Below are 14,546 nucleotides of genomic sequence, written 5' to 3' on the forward strand. Positions count from 1 at the left end.
TGAAGGTACAGAGGAGTATGAACAAGCTTTCAGCTGAGGCTTCTCTTGCTGGAGTTATTGCTACTCTCAGAAAGGGGTATATTGAGGAAAGAGGGACCACCTTGCAATACCCTGTTTGCCCATTTCTCTCACTTGAGCTTTGCTCTTTGTTCAATCATATTTACTGAACGCTTACTGTGTGCAGAACACTGTACTAAGCTCTTGGGAGAGTACAATATAACGGAGCTGGTAGACATGTTCCCTTGCCCACACCAAGCTCAGAGTCTAGAGAGGGAGACAGACATTAATATGAATACTTAAGGACACGTATGTAATAATAATAATAATGGCATTTGTTAAGCGCTTACAATGTGCAAAGCATTGTTCTAATATGAGGCTGAGGGAAGCATTAAAAAAGGGAGCAAATCCAAGTTCAAGGGCAATACAGAAGAGGAAAAGAAGTCTTAGTCAGGGAAGGCCTTTTGGAAGAGATGTGCCTTCAATAAGGCTTTGAAGGTGACTTTGAGCCCCTTGAGGGCCAGGGACCCTGTCTACTTTTTTCACCCAGGTTTTCTTCCCAACACTTAGTATAGTGTTTCACACATAGCAAGTGCTTAGACTATTATCACTACTACTGCTACTACTACAGCAGCATGGAAGTAGCATGTGCTAGTGGATAGAGCTCAACCTGGAAGTGTGAAGGACCTGGGTTCTAATCGTGCTCCACCACTTGTCTTCTGTGTGACCTTGGGCAAGTAACTTAATTTCTCTGTGCCTAGGTTACCTCATTTGTAAAAAATGGGAATTAAGACTGTGAGGCCCATATGGGACAGGGACTATGTCCAACTTGACTAGCTGGTATCTACCCCAGAGCTTAGAACCTTACTTGACACATAGTAAGTGCTTAATACTATTATTATTATTACTAAAACTATTACTATCAGTTATATATTTACACACAGTAATAATAATAATAATGGTATTTGTTAAGCACTTACTATGTGCCAGGCATTGTACTAAGCGCTGGGATGGATACGAGCAAATTGGGTTTGAAACAGTCACTGTCCCACACGGGGCTCACAATCTCAATTTCCATTTTAAAGATGAGGTAACTCAGGCAAGAGAAGTGAAGTGACTTGCCCAAGGTCAACCAACAGACAAGTGGCAAATCTGGGATTAGAACCTATGACCTTCTGACTCCTAGGCCAGTAAATGCTTAATACATACTTTTAGTACTACTTTGACTATTACTACTCTATCAATCAGTCATATTTATTTGCTTATTGTGTGCAAAGCACTGTACTAAGCATTCATCAGAGGTCACTGTAAGAGTTGGTAGGCACATCTGCCCAAATGGAGCTTATGGTCAGGAGTGGGGAGGCACACAATAATATAAATAACCTACAGATATGTACATAAGTGCGGTGGGGCTGAAGGTGGGATGATTAAGAATGATTAGTGGAAAGAAAGTCCATTTCTGTGAGATTTAAGGTGATGATGTAATCCTTCTGGGTTTTTTTTTCCTCCAGGAAATAGAATAGCTTTTTCAGGGTTGAAAAAATTCTTAAATTTTTTTCTTTTTTTTAAGGTCCTAGAAATTCTTTGTGGGAACTAAAATGTGAGTTGGGTTAAAGGTGACTATTGTAATAGATGACGGCCAGAGTGGCTTTTTTGCCATTTTTTTAACCTTGATTTCCTGTACCCTGTGCAGTGACTAGCAGGGTGAAAACTTCTGAACTCCCTGGGAGAGCTGGCTTCAGCTCTCGTTTCAGCTTAATAAAAATATAAGCTGAGTCGCAGCATTTGTAATGTATCCTTATTTCACACCCAGCTGTTGGAATTCAGGTTCGCCAGGGATTGGAGAAAAAGCTTTCTCTTTCTGCCGAGTGAGTGCTCTGAGGGCCTCTCAGGAACAACACAGAGTTTCATGAAGCTAAGGGTTGGACTCCTCTCCTTCCCCCTCTGGTTCTGTTCCTCGGTAAGTACAGGGCCTCCCCAGTTAGCACTCTTCATGAAAATGGCGTCAAGTAAAGGAGTGTTAAATGAAGTAGAGGTTTCCCTTAGGAAATCAGGGAAAGTGCATTAATGCATTTTCAAGATTCCCCCCCAACACACACACCAGTGGACCCAAATAATATAAATATATTTTGTAAAAAGTGTTAGAGTTGCATGGTCAAAGAGCAATGTACATATGAACCAAAGAGAATAAATGAGAAATATGCATCCGTATGAAATATTTAATTTCCAGAGCATTATTGTTCACTTCTATTCTGCAAGACATCTTGTGGTAATGTATCAAGATCCTCCATTGTGTAAACCAAAAAGAAACAGTTGCTTCAATGACTTTTTAATCTCTCCATCCAATTCAAGTCAGTCATACAACTTCTCAAGGTGAGGATAGGCAAAGGAGACATGGAAAGCTGGTTGTGGGTAGGGAATGTGCTCACCAACTCTGTTGAATTATAGTTTCCCAAGAGCTTAGTACAGAGCTCTGCACACAGTATGGGTTTAATAAGTACTGCTGATTGAAAGGACAGAGGTGTTTGAGCCAAGGTGAACTTGGGCCATGCAATTAAAGCTTTCATGAGAGGAGAGAGCCTCATCAAAAATAAAGGCTTTATTATTTAATAATGTTAATTAATCATCTAAATCAATCAATGGAATTTATTGAGCACTTACTATGTGCAGAGCACTGTATCAATCAATGGTACTAAGCACTTGGGAGAGTACTAATGTTACTCCTGTGATTTTGGTGTTATCCTCAACTCATTTCTCTCATTCAACCCATATATTCAATCTGCCACTAAATCTGCTGATTCAACCTGCAGAACATTGCTCAAATCGGCCCTTTCGTCTCTATCCAAGCTGCTACCATATTAATCCAACCAATTATCCTATCCTGCCTTGATTACTCTATCAGCCTCCTTGCTCACCTCCCTGCCTTTTGCCTCTCCCAATCCAGTCATTCATTCATATTTGAGCTGCAATATTCATATTACAGTGTGCAGAGCACTCTACTAAGCACATGGGAGAGTACAATACAACCATAAACAGGCACATTCCCTGACCACACTGAACTTACAGTCTAGAGAGGAGGAGCTTACAGTCCACACTTCACTCTTAACATTTCTATAAAAACACTCAGTCCGGGTTTCCCCACTGCTCAAGAACTTCAAGAGGTTGCCCATCCACCTCCCCAACAAAAAGAAACTCCTTACCATTAACTTTAAAGTCCTCAATCATCTTGCCCCCTCTTACCTTACCGCTCTTCTACAACCCAGCCTGCACACTTCCTTCCCTAATGCCAATCTATTCACTCTACCTCGATCTTGTTTATCTCACTGCTGATCTCTCTCCCGCATACTGCCTTTGGCCTGGAATGCCCTACCTCTTCATTTCCAGCAGAAAATTACTTCCCCACCTTCGAATCCTCATTTGAAGGCGTATCTCCTTCAAGAGGCCTTCCCTCATTAAGTCCTCATTTCTCTTCTCTCACTACCTTCTGCATCATCCTTGCACTTAGATTTGGTCCCTTTATTCACCCCTCCCTTGGTTCCACAACAGTTATATATTGATAATTTATTTATTTATATTAATGTCTATCTCCCCCTCTAGACTTATAAATGCTTTGTGGGAAGGGAATGTATATTTCGAACATCTGTTCAGACACGAACTCTGTCCTAATGTACTCTCCCAAGCACTTAGTACAGTGCTCTGCACACAGTAAGTGCTCAGTAAATACAACTGATTGATTACTACACAACAGAATTAGCAGACACGTTCCCTGCCCTCAACGAGCTTACAGTTTAGAGCAGGAGAGACATCAATATCATTTATAAAATCTAACAAAGATAGGTATATAGATGCATCTCCAAACAAAGCCTCATCTCTAACCTCACCAACTCTGATTTACCACTTTCCAATAACAGCCTTCTAACCTGACCCTTCCTCCATATTCTCTGCCCCTCAAATTCAGTCCCCCATCCTTACGTTGACTTCCATTCTCTGGATTGACTACATCTCTCCCCTAGAGGCAGAAGCACCCATACCCAAGTCCACCCTCCACCAAACTCAACCCTGTTATTCCCATATCCTACACCACTCTTGCACCTAAGCCACAGCCCAGGATCACTGCCACATTCTGCTTCCTCTCTCTTGCACCCGAGAGGTGCAGAGGCAGGCAGGCAGGAACTCCTCAACCTCAGCTTCAAGGCTGTCCATCACCTTGCCCCCTCCTACCTCACCTCCCTTCTCTCCTTCTACAGCCCAGCCCGTACCCTCCGCTCCTCTGCCACTAATCTCCTCACCGTGCCTCGTTCGGAACGCCCTCCCTCCCCACATCCGCCAAGCTAGCTCTCTTCCTCCCTTCAAGGCCCTACTGAGAGCTCACCTCCTCTAGGAGGTCTTCCCAGACTTAGCCCCCTCCTTCCTCTCCCCCTCGTCCCCCTCTCCATCTCCCCCACCTTACCTCCTTCCCTTCCCCACAGCACCTGTATATATGTATATATGTTTGTATGTATTAATTACTCTATTTACTTTACTTGTATATATCTATTCTATTTATTTTATTTTGTTAATATGTTTTGTTTTGTTCTCTGTCTCCCCCTTCTAGACTGTGAGCCCACTGTTGGGTAGGGACCGTCTCTATATGTTGCCAACTTGTACTTCCCAAGCGCTTAGTACAGTGCTCTACACACAGTAAGCGCTCAATACCATTGATTGATTGAAAGCAGCTTGTGGAAATCCAGACTCCGGCTCAACTTTTCCTACTCCAGATTCACACTTTTTTTTTTTTTTTTTTTACTTGACTAGGCTCTATTTTCTGCTCAGTAGTGCCTGGTACATTATGAAGGCTTATCATTATATTTCTACCATGTGTCCTGGTTCTTGTATGTATTTATTCTATATATTTTATTTTGTTAATATGTTTTGTTTTGTTGTCTGTCTCCCCCTTCTAAACTGTGAGCCTGCTGTTGGGTAGGGACTGTCTCTATATGTTGGCAACTTGTACTTCCCAAGCGCTTAGTACAGTGCTCTGCACACAGTAAGCACTCAATAAATACGATTGAATGAATGAATGAATGAACTCCAACCCTTCCGTGAGCAGACTCCCAATATATGAGTTGGGAGGAGAAGGGAGTGAGGGTATGGCTCTGAGGTAAGCTAGAGCAGGCATTCATGGCCATTCTCTCCTTGCAACCCTGCTTTGTAGCAGCTTTCTAACATCATGTTCCCCAGGACAGGTGGAATCTGCTAAGGCATGGATACTTCCCTGTTGGGCTAGCCTAAAGCCTGGCTACCTGCTGCAAAGTTCTTCCAGAAGAAGTATTTTCCTCTGGAAAAAAAAAGAAAAGCAGAGAGTAGGGTAAAAACAAGAATTTCTCAACCTTTACTGAGTCAGCCGCCTATCTGCCTTACAGACAGCTCTATAATTCTATTTATTCTGATGGTATTGACACCTATTTGTTTTGTTTTGGTGTTTGTCTCCCCCTTCTATCAATCAATCAATCAATCGTATTTATTGAGACTGTTCTAGACTGTGAACCCGTTGTTGGGTAGGGATCATCTCTATATGTTGCCAACTTGTACTTCCCAAGCACTTAGTACAGTGCTCTGCACACAGTAAGTGCTCAATAAATACGATTGAATGAATGAATGAATTTATTGAGTGTTTACTTTGTGCTGAACACTGTACAGCACAAAGTGTACTGAACACTTTCATGATGTAGTGGCTAGAGCTTGGACGTGGGAGTCAGAAGGTCAGGGGTTCTAATCCCAGCTCCACCACTTGTCTGCTGTGTGACCTTTGGGCAAGCACTTCACTTATCTGTGCCTCAGTTAACATCTGTAAAATGGGGATTGAGACAGAGCCCCACGTAGAACAGGGACTATGTCCAACTAAATTTGCTTGAATCCACCCCAGTGCTTAGTACAGTACCTGGCACATTGTAAGCGCTTAACAAATACCATCATTATTATTATAATATGACATGTAAATAATATGTGCTTAAGTGCTGTGGGGCCATAAGGTGAATAAAGGGCACAAACCCAAGTACAAGGGTGATGTTGAAGGGAGTGGGAGAAGGGGAAATGTGAGTCTAATTGGGGAAGACCTCTTGGAGATGCGCCTTCAATAAGTCTTTGAAGGTGGGGAGAGTGATAGTCTGTTGGAAATGAAGAGAGAAGGCGATCCAGGCCAGAGACAGGACATTGGCAATGAGATAAGATGAGGTTGAGGTACAGTGAAGTAAGTTGGCATTAGAGGAGTGAAGTATGTGGGCTGAGTTGTATTAGGTCCTTTACTGCTCCTCATTCAACTCTCGCCAAGAATTGCCCAGCACATAGAAATGGAAGTTCAGTCTACCATGCTGCATACAAGAGTAGTAATGAACTCTTGATAGGCACTACACCCAACCCTTGGGTCTGGGGTTGAATTGAGTGGGGAACTTGTAGGGGAGGTGGTGCTTTGAGTCCTGAGGCTTCCCTGGGCTTTAGGGGAGTGTTTTATAGATGTCACAGGGACCTTATAAATTGATAAATTGATAAATAATCAATTTATCCTCACCATAGTTACATTGTGAATGAAAGAAACAGTATGGCCTAGAGGAAGGAGTACAGTCCTGAGAATTAGAGGACATGGATTCTAATCCCAGGTCTGCCACTTGCCTGTTGTGTGACCTCAGACAAGTCACTTAATTTCCCTGTGCCTCAGTTTCCTCAACTGTAAAATAGATATTCAATACTTTTTGTCCCTCTCTTTTAGATTGAGTCCCATATAGTACAGGGACTGTGCCTGATCCAATCAACTTGTATTTTCCCCAGCTCTTAGAACACTGCTTAATAAATACCATTTTAAAAAGGATATATATATATATATATATATATATATATATATATATATTTACAAACTGCTTCTAACTCTTTTGGAAGATTAAATCATTATTCACTCTGGTGATTAAGGCAAACAGCTGATATTTTTCACCCTGCCTATAGACGATAGTTTGGGTGTTAAATGTGTACCACATCAGTTAATAGAAGTCCTAGTTCCATACATAACATGTGAGAGCATGGATGGAATACTGCTACCTAGGCTGCACAATGACCAATGATAGACGAGGACAAAGAAAACAGAATCAAGGCCAACACATACTTTGGGAGGTTGTCAGAGTGGTGGTAGGAGTGTATCAGGCTCCAGGCCAAACTAAAGAAGTACAGAGATGTAGTTATAGCCTACCTTTTTATACTGTGAGATCTAAACAACACACAGGTGTCACATTTGGTTTCTCAAGCTACCTTTATACTGATTCTCCTTCGTTGTAGTATATGTTCATATCTACTCACCCACTCCATTGAAAGCTTCTTGTGGGCAGTGTTGATAACGATAATGGTGGTACTTGTTAAGCACTATGTGCCAAACACTGTGCTTAAATACTGGAGTAGGTATATTACACATCACAGACATAGCTCCTCTCCCACATGAGGGCTTACAGATTTAGAGGAAGGGGGACTACTTTTAAAAGGAGGAAACTGAGGCACAGAACAGTTAAATCACTTGCCCAAGGTCACATATTAGGTAAATGGCAGAGCTGGGATTAGAACGTGCTCATAAAAGCCTAGCAGTTCTCAACATTCATTCATTCATTCAATCATATTTATTGAGCACTTACTATGTGCAGAGCACTGTACTAAGTGCTTAAAAATTTTATCTCAGCACTCCAAGGTGATTTATTCTAAACCCTCCTGTGTACGTACAATTTTTTTTTAACTCTCATACCAGAGAGGGGATTAGAACCCAGGCCTCCAGCCTTTCAAGGCTGTTACCTTTCCTCTAGGCTACCGCAGGCCTTAACACCAAGTGTTCAAAAAATACTGTGGATTGACATATTTTGAAGTATTAACAGGCCATCTATATGGATATGTCTTAAAGGCAAGTGAAAAGGGAAGTTTGTAGGCCCAGTGTTTGACTCCCTATTTTAAATGAAGCAACCTGGGCTAACGGAAAGAGCATGGGCCTGGGAATCAGAGGATTTTGTGTTCTAATCCCAGCTTTGCCACTTGTCTGCCATGTGACCTTTGGCAAGTCACCTAACTTCTTTGTCTCAGTTTCTTCCCAAGTGCTTAGTACAATGCTCTGCACACAGTAAGTGCTCAATAAATATGATTGAACGAATGAGATTCCATAGTTGTTCCCCCTCTCCTCTAATAATACTCGGGGTATTTGTTAAGTGCTTACTACGTGCCAAGCACTGAACTAAACGCTGGTATAGATGCAAGATAATCAGGTCCCAGATGGGGCTCACAGTCAAAGTAGGAGGGAGAGCCAGTATTGTATCTCCATTTTGCAGATGAGGGAACTGAGGCAGAGGAGTGAAGTAGCTTGTCCAAGGTCACACAGCAGGTACACAGTGGAGTCAGGATTAGACCCCAGGGCCTCTGAACCCCTCTTTCCACTAGGCTATACTGCTGTGACCACCATGCGAAACAGAAAGTGGATCTGACCTGATTAACTTGTATCTATCCTAGAGTTTGGCACATCATAAACACTTAAATACCATAATCATTATTCTTCTTCTCTCCCTACAGAAGCAGCAATGTCTAGAGGAAGGAGCGTGGGCATGGGATTCGTAGGACTTGGGTCCTAATTCCCTGATTTCCTCCTTTGGGGTTGCTGTTTACAACATCTTCTATATGTTTGTCACCCTCTCTCAGCAGTTCTAGGTATTTATTTACCTCTTACTGCACATAAAGCACCACACTTGGCATTTGGGAGAGGTACAATGCAGTTAGTGGGCACGATCCCTGACCTCACGGCATTTACAGTCTAATAGGAGGAGCTTACACATTCTAGCAGGAAGTACACTCATTTCTCTTTGAAATGACTATGGGCATGCATTCAAGATTAACCAGATAGCCTTTGGCTTTAGAGGAATTTCTGTTCCTGGAGTTACTTGCGGTGGGGCTTAGGCGGAAGGGAGGAACAGGGGATTCACAGCTCGTCCCACTCCAATTATTGCTGTGATCATATTATGACCAGCCCCCAGAGTAGGGTCGGTCTGGGAATGATGGAGTAGGGGACAAGGTGGAAGAGATACTAATGGCAGAAGACTGATTGAAGCAGCTGAGTGAATGGCCAGGGGGTTCAGATCACCCCCTTGCCATGGTCATCAACTTCCCCACCATTGGGCAGTCAACTACTAGCACTACCGAGCTAACCAACCTAACCTTGATCTGTAAGGCTAGGATCAAGACTGCGATGATATGCCAGAATATCAAAAAGGGGATGGATTGCCAAGAGTGAGGCCATCAGGCAGTACCAAAGGATTGCATCTCCCTGCCTCCCTCCTCCCTCATTTGTTTACGGCCGGGGCAACTAACACAAAACAGCTTTCGAGGCAGCTTGACTGAACACAGGAAGCAGCTCCTGTCATACCTGTCAACTCCAGAGACAAGCTCTCATGGGTTGGAACATCCAACTCCAGGGATGTGGCCAGCCTGTCTCCTGGAACCGCTCCCAAGTCATCAACTGAGCATTTGTGGGCTAGAACACACATGAAAGGATTGGAATTGGGTATCTCCTTTCCCTAAAGCTAGGTTCAGACCAGGGAAACTGGTGTCACCACCCCCAACAATCTGGATTTATTCAGGGGTTTCTCACACATGCTAACAAGTCATTTTGGCAGCAGAGGCCTAAACAATCTGTTGGTGTTATTCAGGCCCCTTTCACACTTGTTAATCATTAACTCACTTTGTGTGGAGAGGTGTGGCTGTTTATTCCAAGAAGGTGTAAATCCCACAGATTGCCCTGTTCCCTTCTCAATAAACATGCTTTTTCCTAAACTGAGGAGGAAGCATGGAAGATTTGGATTACTCATGGCCTGTTTACTTTATTTTCTCTTCACTCTTCCAAGCTCTTTTGTTATTATTTTCCCCTAGTGCTGGTGGTGACAGTGCTGACACAGGGCTGGGGCCAATTCCTTCTCAGCCTAGGTGGCACCACAGCCTTGTCCTTCCTCCCTCCCTGGTAATTGCCCACAGGGCAACCAAACCCACAGCTAGACTCTAATGAGTGAATTCTTTCTTCTTATTTTTTTGTAATGCTATCTGTTAAATGCTTACTATGTGTCCAGCACTGGAGTACAAACAAGATAATCAGGTCCGACACCGTCCCTGCCCCACATGGGGCTCACAGTCTCGGTAGGAGGGGGAACAGGCATCGAATCCCCATTTTACAGATGAGGAAACTGAGGCACAGAGAAGTGAAGTTACTTTCCTGCTCAATGTCCTTGGGCAAGTGGAGGAGCTGTAGAACCTATGTCCTTCCAACTCCCAGGCCCACGCTCTATCCATTAGGCCATGCTGCTTCCCGTAAAGTTTTCAAAACTCTCTATGGTTCTGGATGGGTTGCAAACACAGTGTGTTTTGTTTCTTCTGCTTCTTGCTTGAGCTGGGACAAGGAATTAAAAAAAAAAGCAGAAACATCCTAGAGAGTTATCCAAATATTTTTGAGACCGCAAATATCCCAGTTCAGTTTGGTTTGAGTGCTCCTCAAAGGTTCAAGTCAGTTCCTATTTGAGTTGAGCCTCTAGGCTTTAAGTTTTGAAGTCCAAACCATATAAGCAGAGCCTGTGTACTGATCAGCATGGGCCACTTTCAAGTTAAAAACAGTGACAAGTCAGACCACAGAAGGCAGACATTTTTCTGGAACATTTGATTTAAAGGAGGGCAGAGAAATATAACAACTCCTTGGAACACCTTGAGATTTGCGAGGGAAGAGAAGCAATGCTTCTCATTGGCCACCCAATTCTAAAGCAGCTTAGCAGGAAATGATAACAACAATGATAATAATAATAATAAATTGTGGTATACGTGCTAAGCACTTTACTATGCACTGGAGTAGATACAAGCTAATCAGGTTCATCACAGTCCCTGTCCCACATAGGGCTCACAGTCTTAATCCCCATTTTGCAGATGAGGTAACTGTGCCACAGAGAAGTGAAATGACTTGCTCAAGGTCACACAGATCCTCACCATTGGGTTTAAAACACTTAATCACCTTGCCCCCTCCTACCTCATCTCACTACTCTCCTACTATGACCCACCTCAAACACTTTGTTCTTTTAAGGCTCATCTTCTCACTGTACCTCAGTCTCATCTATCTCGCCACCCACAACCTACCTCTGACCTGGAAAGCCCTCCCTCCTCATATCAGACAGATAATTACTCTCTCTGACTTCAAAACGTTATTGACTGCACAGTCTTTGCTGACTAAGCCCTCCTCTCCTCTTCTCCCACTCCCTTCTGTGCCACTTTTACTTGCTCCTTCATTCATCCTCTCTCCCATCCTCACAACACATATGTATATATCTGTAATTTATCTATTTATTTATTTATTTATACTGATGTCTGCATCCCCTTCCAAACTCCGAGTTCGTGGTGGGCAGGAATGTGCCTGTTCTTATATTGTACTTTCCCAAATGTTTATTAGAGTGCTTTGCTCACAATACGTGCTCAATATATGTAACTGAATGAATTGAATGAATGAACAAGCAGACAAGTGGCCGAACTGGAATTAGAACACAGGTCCTTCCGTCTCGTGCAGAGAGCATTCTTAAGTTGAGGACCTAGGGATAAAGATCTTGTGATTAAAGCTCAGGGGGAAAAGCAATCTTTTATCTGCCGTCTTCCAGGATTTTCTTTTCTTCTTTTTTTTCACATGGTATTCGTTAAGCGCTTACTATGTTGTCAAACCCACTCTCAGGATGGGTCCTGGAGAGTTTCCAGTACTCTACCAGTCTCGGCTATGGAAGGGGGAGTCAAGCAGAGGCCTACCCATTCCATTCCCAGCTTGGCCAGTGGCTAACGAGTGGAAGGCAATCTGCTACAAGTCAAAACTCACCTGTGCTGGGCAACAGCAGCATGGGAGAGGGTACAGGGTGGGGACTTAATTTTACTGTGCTGAAGAAGGCAATGGTGAACCACTTCTGTATTTTTATCAAGAACACTCTATGGATACACTATCAGAATGATGGCAGATGGAGGTGGGGTATTCTGGGAGAGATGTGTCCATGGAATCATTATGGATCAGAAACAGTTCAACAGCAGTGTAGCTCAGTGGAAAAGAGCATGGGCTTTGGAGTCACAGGTCATGGGTTCAAATCCCAGCTCTGGCACTCGTCAGCTGTGTGACTTTGGGCAAGCCACTTAACTCCTCTGTGCCTCAGTTCCCTCAGCTGTAAAATGGGGATGAAGACATGAAGACTGTGAGCCCCACTTGGGACAACCTGATCACCTTGTAACCTCCCCGGCGCTTAGAACAGTGCTTGGCACATAGTAAGCACTTAATAAATGTCATTATTATTATTATTAACATAAGATAAGACAAGACATGCATCAAACACTGTTCTAAGCTCTAGGGTAGATATAGGTCAATTAGATCAGACACAGTCTCAGTCCTGCAAGGGGCTCACCATTTAAGTAGGAAGGAGAACAGACACTGAACCCTCATTTTGCAGTTGAAGAAACTGAAGTACAGGGAAGTGAGTGACTTGCCCAAGGCCACACAGCCAGCAATTAGCAGAGATGGAATTAGAACCCAGGTCCTCTGACTCCAAGGCCCATTCTCTTTCCACTAGGCCATGCTGCTTCAATTTGTTCAATAGTTGATTCAATTCATGCCTTTATTATTTACTTTTCTTTATTGTGGTGATCTGGCCTTTGATATTACTTAATAGAAGTATCAGAAATGGATGGTTTAGGATACTGGAATCCATCAGTGGCTTAGTTCTTCCCATCCACTTTCTGCTCAGTGATTTTTTTTTTTTTCACATGGTGAGTTTGAGAGATGGTCTCATCTCTCAGGCAGCCTCAAACTGGGCAAAGGGAAGGGGAGGGAGAGAGGATATGAATATTACACTTGCTCCCAAGAGCTCTGGAGTCTTGCAGTCAAGTAACATGGGACTTGCTAAGAGGGCTCCAGCTGATAAAGTGCATTTCTCAATTCATGATCCTTGAAACTTTCCATTCCAACCAGCCAATTCCCTGAAGAGATGAAGCTTCTTCACTTTTTGTTAACGATGAATTCTAAAAATTTTAAGAGATCCTTTTGGGGAGGTGAGTGCAGTGAGAGAAGAGGAGCAGCATGGCGTAGTGGAAAGAACACAGGTTTAAGTCAGGAGTCCTGGGTTCTACTCCAGGCTCTGTCACTTGCCTGCTTTGTGACCTAGGGAAAGTCACTTCTTTGCTGTCATCTGTAAAACGGCAGATTATTCATTCATTCAATTGTATTTATTGAGCGCTTACTGTGTGCAGAGCACTGTACTAAGCACTTGGGCAGTACAAGTCGGCAACATATAGAGACAGTACCTACCCAACAACGGGCTCACAGTTCCCTCCTCTTTACTTTGTGAACCCCGTGAGGAACAGGGACTATGTCTGACCTATATCTTGTATCAACTCTGCACTTAGCATGCTAAACTTGGCACATAGTAAGTCCTAAACAAATACCACAATTCTTACCATCACATTGAAGCCTCCAAGTCTGAATATATTAGGTCATTTTTTCTATACACTCTCACTCTGGGCTTCAGAAGGAAAATCCCCTTTTGGTTAGAAGCTCAGAATGCTGCTTTCCCAAGCGTTTAGTGCAGTGTTCTTAGCTGACCTGCTCCATTGCATTCATATTCTAATCAATCAATTGTATTTATTGAGCACTTACTGTGTGCAGAGCACTGTACTAAGCGCTTGGGAAGTACAAGTTGGCAACATATAGAGATAGTCCCTACCCAACAATGGGCTCACAGTCTAGAAGGGGGAGACAGAGAACAAAACCAAACATATTAACAAAATACAATAAATAGAATAGATATGTACAAGTAAAATAAATAAATAGAGTAACAAATATGTACAAACATATATACATATATACAGGTGCTGTGGGGAAGGGAAGGAGGTAAGATGGGGGATGGATGAATGATAACCATTGAAAAACAGCAAAAAATAAAAACCAGTGATTGCTTATCCTACTATTTGCACTTGTGATTGACCCTGGCTGTTACCACAAGTTTCTTTTTCTGAAACTAAGACAATTAATCTTGTGTTCATCATGACACAAGCAGTGAACAGAACACAGTTTCTATTATGTAAGTTAAGGACATCATAAGAGTGCACATAGGTTCTTTGTGGGAACTTGTAGAAGGTGTAAAGTTGCTGAGTGATCTTCTCCCAGGTTCTCATAAGCACAAATGTCCCTTAGGAAGTGCAGGACTTGGCAGTATAGCTGAGCCAATACCAGATAATAATAATAACATACCGGATAATCAGCGCTTAGAACAGTGCTTTGCACATAGTAAGTGCTTAATAAATGCCATAATAATGATGATAATAATAATAATGGCATTTGTTAAGCACTTACCATGTGCGAAGCACTGTTCTAAGCACTGGGGAGGGGAGATACAAGGTGATCAGGTTGTCCCATGGGGGGGGGGGGGTGGGCTCACAGTCTTAATCCTCATTTTACAGATGAGGTAACTGAGGCTCAGAGAAGTGAAGTGAGTTGCCCAAGGTCACAC

At 42.9% G+C, this 14,546-nt stretch overlaps 1 non-coding gene across 1 annotated transcript; it reads left to right on the plus strand.

Annotated features, from left to right (window-relative positions):
* The first annotated feature begins 11,727 nt into the window (after positions 1-11,727).
* On the plus strand, positions 11,728-11,865 carry LOC119935797. The gene has a single exon (XR_005453446.1). It is a non-coding gene; the product is annotated as a small nucleolar RNA SNORA7 (small nucleolar RNA).
* The last annotated feature ends 2,681 nt before the right edge of the window (positions 11,866-14,546 follow it).

This window comes from Tachyglossus aculeatus, chromosome 1 (assembly GCF_015852505.1).
Source record: "Tachyglossus aculeatus isolate mTacAcu1 chromosome 1, mTacAcu1.pri, whole genome shotgun sequence".
NCBI lineage: Eukaryota > Metazoa > Chordata > Mammalia > Monotremata > Tachyglossidae > Tachyglossus > Tachyglossus aculeatus.